This window comes from Tupaia chinensis, unplaced genomic scaffold (genome assembly GCF_000334495.1).
Source record: "Tupaia chinensis unplaced genomic scaffold, TupChi_1.0 Scaffold000348_1, whole genome shotgun sequence".
NCBI lineage: Eukaryota > Metazoa > Chordata > Mammalia > Scandentia > Tupaiidae > Tupaia > Tupaia belangeri.
In genome coordinates this window covers 578967-583516 of record NW_006159842.1, presented here as the reverse complement: position 1 = coordinate 583516, position 4550 = coordinate 578967, and the positions used below count along the sequence as shown (strand labels likewise).

Sequence of the window (4550 nt, the reverse complement as noted above, 5' to 3'; positions counted from 1 at the left end):
TCTGGGATGTGATGACAACACAGATAATCCATCCTTGGGTATTTCCAAGTCCTGGTAGAAACGTATCCCCCATAGTCATGCCTCAATCCCTTCTCTTCCATTGCTCCCTCCTTAGGGAATTTTGGACATGCACATGCATGTGCTCAGTGTAATTTCAAGCCACTTTTCTGAGACTCAAATCATGTGTTTGGCCGTGTGGGATCCAGCCACCTTACCCAGACTATGAGCTGGTACTTTCCACTGAGTCTTGAGGTACTGCTGCAGGGAATGGGGTGGGATCTCCCCACCCTATTTATTTATAGATATTTATATTTTGTAGAGGTTTTTGCCTTAGGACGCGTGTGCTCACCAGGGAGAGAGAAAGAGAGAAACAGTGAGAGAGAAAGTGAGAGATCACCCCCTAGGGGGAACAGTCACACCGCAGTCCCATCTTCTCCATTCCCCTCCTGAGATCTCAGGCACACATGTGCACATGCCCAGTACATTTTAAGCCACCGGGTCTGGGACTTGAACCATGGTTGGGCATGTAGGAATCCAGCGACATAACTGCTATGCCATCTGCTGGCCCCTAATTTTTTTTTTTAATTTAACCAAAGTGCTTGTGGGCTTGTGAGACAGAGAGAGAGAGAGAGAGAGAGAGAGAGAGAGAGAGCATCCTCCCAGTGGCATGTGGTTATGCCAAATTCCTCCATTTCTCCAGTCCTGTTGGGATTTGGGGCATCCATACAGGCACAAGTGCCCAGCATGCTTTTGAAGCTGCCAGGGTCAGGATTCAAACCATGGTTGGTCATGTGGGATCTGGCTCCCTTAACCCTAGACCACAGGGCTGGCCCTCCCCCACCTCCAAGATGTGTTTCCTCTCTGATGGGGGCAGAGAGAGACCTTGTTCTCTTCTTTCTCTGGGTCATTCCCAACAGACGAGAACAGCTCTCTATAGGTCCCCACCCCGTCACCCTAGGAAGAGGCTGCATCCTCCTGGGCTTCTTGGAGAATCACAGTGACGTTTGCATCACACTTACCGACTGCACAGCCCTATGGCCTTAACATGTTCTTTTAGTTAATCTTCATATTTCACTTATCGTCACAGTTAATTATATGTAATCCCTAGAACGCCACGTACAGGTTTGAGATTACTTCTGACTTATTTTTAAATTTTTATTTATCATTATTATTTAATTTGCTACAGAGTATGTGAAAGAGAGAGAAAGAGAGTGAGAAACAAGCTGCCAGGTCCAGGACTCAAACCACGGTTAGCCGTGCAGGAGTCTAGTGCCTTAATCATTATACCACCTGTTGTTCCCGTCTCTGGCTGTATTTTGGGAGATAGGAAACAGGACCTCATGGTGCTCATGATTACAGGAGAGTAACTGGCATAGTCGGGGTCTGAAGTCAGGTCTAGGAACACCCATCTGGAAGGGGTCTCTCCATAAGACCACACAACTGTCATTCAGAGACCTGCCTTTTATGCTTTTTCGTTTTTTTAGTTTGCCATATGGCACACGTGTTTGCCAGAGAGAGAGAGAGAGAGAGAGAAATCACCCTCTGGGGGAATGGCCATACCCTGCAATTTCTTCTCCTCTTGGGACTTTGAGCACACATGCACATGCACCTGGTGTGTCGTCTCTCAAGCCACCACCAGATCTGGGAATCAAACCGTGAAGTCAGCCATGTGGGATCCAGCCGCCTTAGCCACCACGCCGCCTGGCTGGCCCGAGACCCCATTTTATAAAGGACAGGCATCACCTGGCTGTGTACAGGAAAACTACATTTAAACCCTCTCTGAGCTGTCTGCCAGGTTCTTCTACGCGTCGTGAACCATATTTAGCTCACACGTCTCATGTCCTTTCATGCTCTGAACCATCTCCGACTGCTGGATGTCTTATCACCGCGTTGCAGATGTGGAAACTGCACTGCAGACGGCCGCGGGGAGCCGTGTGAATGTTGCCAGCTCGGTCATACACAGGACCCACAGCTCGCTACAAGTCAACACAGGAAGTGGGGTGGTAAGGTTGTCACTGCCGGGAGCCAGCACCCACGCACTGCTCTTCTCTATTAGCTGTCGGGTCGGAGTCCTGCGGGGAGAAAGCCGGCTGCAGGTGCTAGGTAGGCTCATCTGCTTACCGCAAGGGTAGGGGCCGTGGGTGTGTTTGGAGACCTTGGCCTGGGCGTGGGCTGTGTGGGCAGGGTCAGAGTGAGTCAGGTGTTTGTAAACGGAGCACTGAGCTGAGCGCTGGAGGGGGATTTGCCCCAGGGCACTTTGACTGACACGGCAAGCACACTCAGACACACGCATCTCGAGACCCTTGCCAAACAGTGTACACACCTGTATCGTGTTGATGGAAACAGTACGGGCTGAGCCTAGCAGCGTGAAAGACACGCACAGTAAGAAGGATACACACAGCCTTCTCTCACACGTGTAATCATGCCAGGGCACCTGGGAGGTTATTCCTCCCATGGGTGAGACAGACAGACAGCACCCCCAGCAGGGTCTTCACACCGCAGTCTACTCCCAGCTTTCAGCCAGCCCTGAATCAATGGCACAGGAGGCCTGGCTACTCAGGGGGTCTTCAGACTTGAATTGGACTTGAACCTAGAACCTTTTTTTTTTTTTTTGGAGAGGTTTTTGCTATAGGGTGCGTGCGCTTGCCAGAAAGACAGAGAGAGACAGAGAGACAGAAAGTGAGAAATCACTCCCTCAGGGGGATGGCCACACCGCAATCCCTTCTCCTCCATTTTCTTCTCGGTATCTTGGGCATGCATGCACATGCGCCTGGTGTGAGTTTAAGCCACCGGGTCTGGGACTCAAACCGCGGTCGACTACATGGGAGTCCAGCGACATAGCCATTACGCTAACTGCTGGTCTGGAACTTAGAACCTTTTGATGTGGGATTGCCTCAGGGCAGTGCATTTTACTGCTGTGCCCCCAAGAGGACTGGGTTTGATATTGAAAGCCTGGATTGGGGGTCCAGCACTTCCATTCTCCAGCAAGACTGCTTTGAGACCAGACCCTGCCTAAATACCCTGACACACCGACAGGACTGCCAAACACAGCGTCCCTAGGGCAGTGTTTCTCAAACTTTCTGCCCCAGATCACCTGTGGAGCTGGTTAAACAGGGATGACTGGGCCCCACACCTGCTGTCTGATTCTGGGGTGGGAACTGAGATTCTGTATTTGTTTGAGACAGAGAAAGAAAGTGAGAAAGCACCCCCTGAGGGAGATGGCCATGCCACAACCCCTTCACCTCCGTTCTCCTGTTGGGATTTTGGGCAAGCACCCAGTGTGATTTTCAGGCTACCAGGTCTGGGACTCAAACAGCTCAGCTGGCCATGTGGGATCCAGTGCCTTAATCGCTAGGCCACCTGCTAGCCCTGAGACTCTGCATTTCTTTCTTTCTTTTTTAAGAATTATTTTATGCAGGAACCAGCAGTTAGCGTAATGGCTATGTCGTTGGACTCCCACGTAGTCAACCGCAGTTCACGTCCCGGACCCGGTGGTTTAAAACTCACGCAGGGTGCGTGTGCATGCATGCCCAAGATCCCAAGAGGAGAATGGAGGAAAAGGGATTGCGGTGTGACCATCCCCCCTGGGAGGTGATTTCTCGCTTTCTGTCTCTATGTCTCTCTCTGTCTGTCTGGCGAGCGCACGCGCCTTATAGCAAAAACCTCTCCAAAAAAAGAAAAAAAAAGAATTATTTTATTTATCCTTATTTGTTATCATTATTTTAATATTTTCAGAGAAAAACAGAGAGAGAGAGAAAGTGAGAACGAGGGCCTCTAGGTTTTTGGCCTGAGCCGCGGTTGGCCACGTGGAGGTCCAGCACCCTTAACCACCACACCACCGGCCAGCCCCGGCTCTGCGTCTCTAAGGAGAGTCCAGGTGCTGCTGACACTGCTGGCCTGAAAATGATGCTGTGAGAACTATGGCCCGGGGTGCTATGGGACTGCCGCACAGACACACCTGCTGAATCACTTGCCCTAACAGCCGGCGTCCACATGGGAGCTCCAAGCTCACCCCAGACCTCCTGGAGCCGGGCTCCTCCGTGACAAGGTGCCATAGCACTGGCTCTCCAGAACCACTGGCAGCACCTCACCAACCAGCACTGTAGCCCAGTGCTGGCTTTCCCCAGGACCCCCAGGCTCCCTGCACCCCTCCCGGACATGTCTCCACAGACTCCGCTGGTCCCACCTCTGCTTCCTCTCTGGTCTGCCTCAGCCTGCACTGTAACTGCTGCTTCAGCTTTGCTAGGTAGCCTCCAGCGTGTCATGTACACCTGTCCTTCTGACCATGACCCATGATAGAGACGGATTTTTATATCACGACCTTGTTGGTACATCTGCACATGTGAGCGCACACACACACACACTAGCACATATAACACAGTGTATCAACAATATGCTCATGTTTTTCTCCTCTCCCTCCCCGCCCTCTTTTTCTCACTCTTTGTTTTTTAACTTTTTTGTTTTGTTGAGAGAGAAAGGGTGGGGGAAAGGGAGAGAGATGAAGATGGGTATATTTATTTATTTATTTATTGCAGAGGGTGTGTGTCTGC

General features: G+C 51.1%; 1 pseudogene; it reads left to right on the top strand.

Moving 5' to 3' along the window:
* Positions 1 to 1940: 1940 nt before the first annotated feature.
* The window catches only part of LOC102489772 (NADH dehydrogenase [ubiquinone] 1 subunit C1, mitochondrial pseudogene), a 77705-nt pseudogene continuing 75095 nt past the window's right edge, over positions 1941 to 4550 (top strand).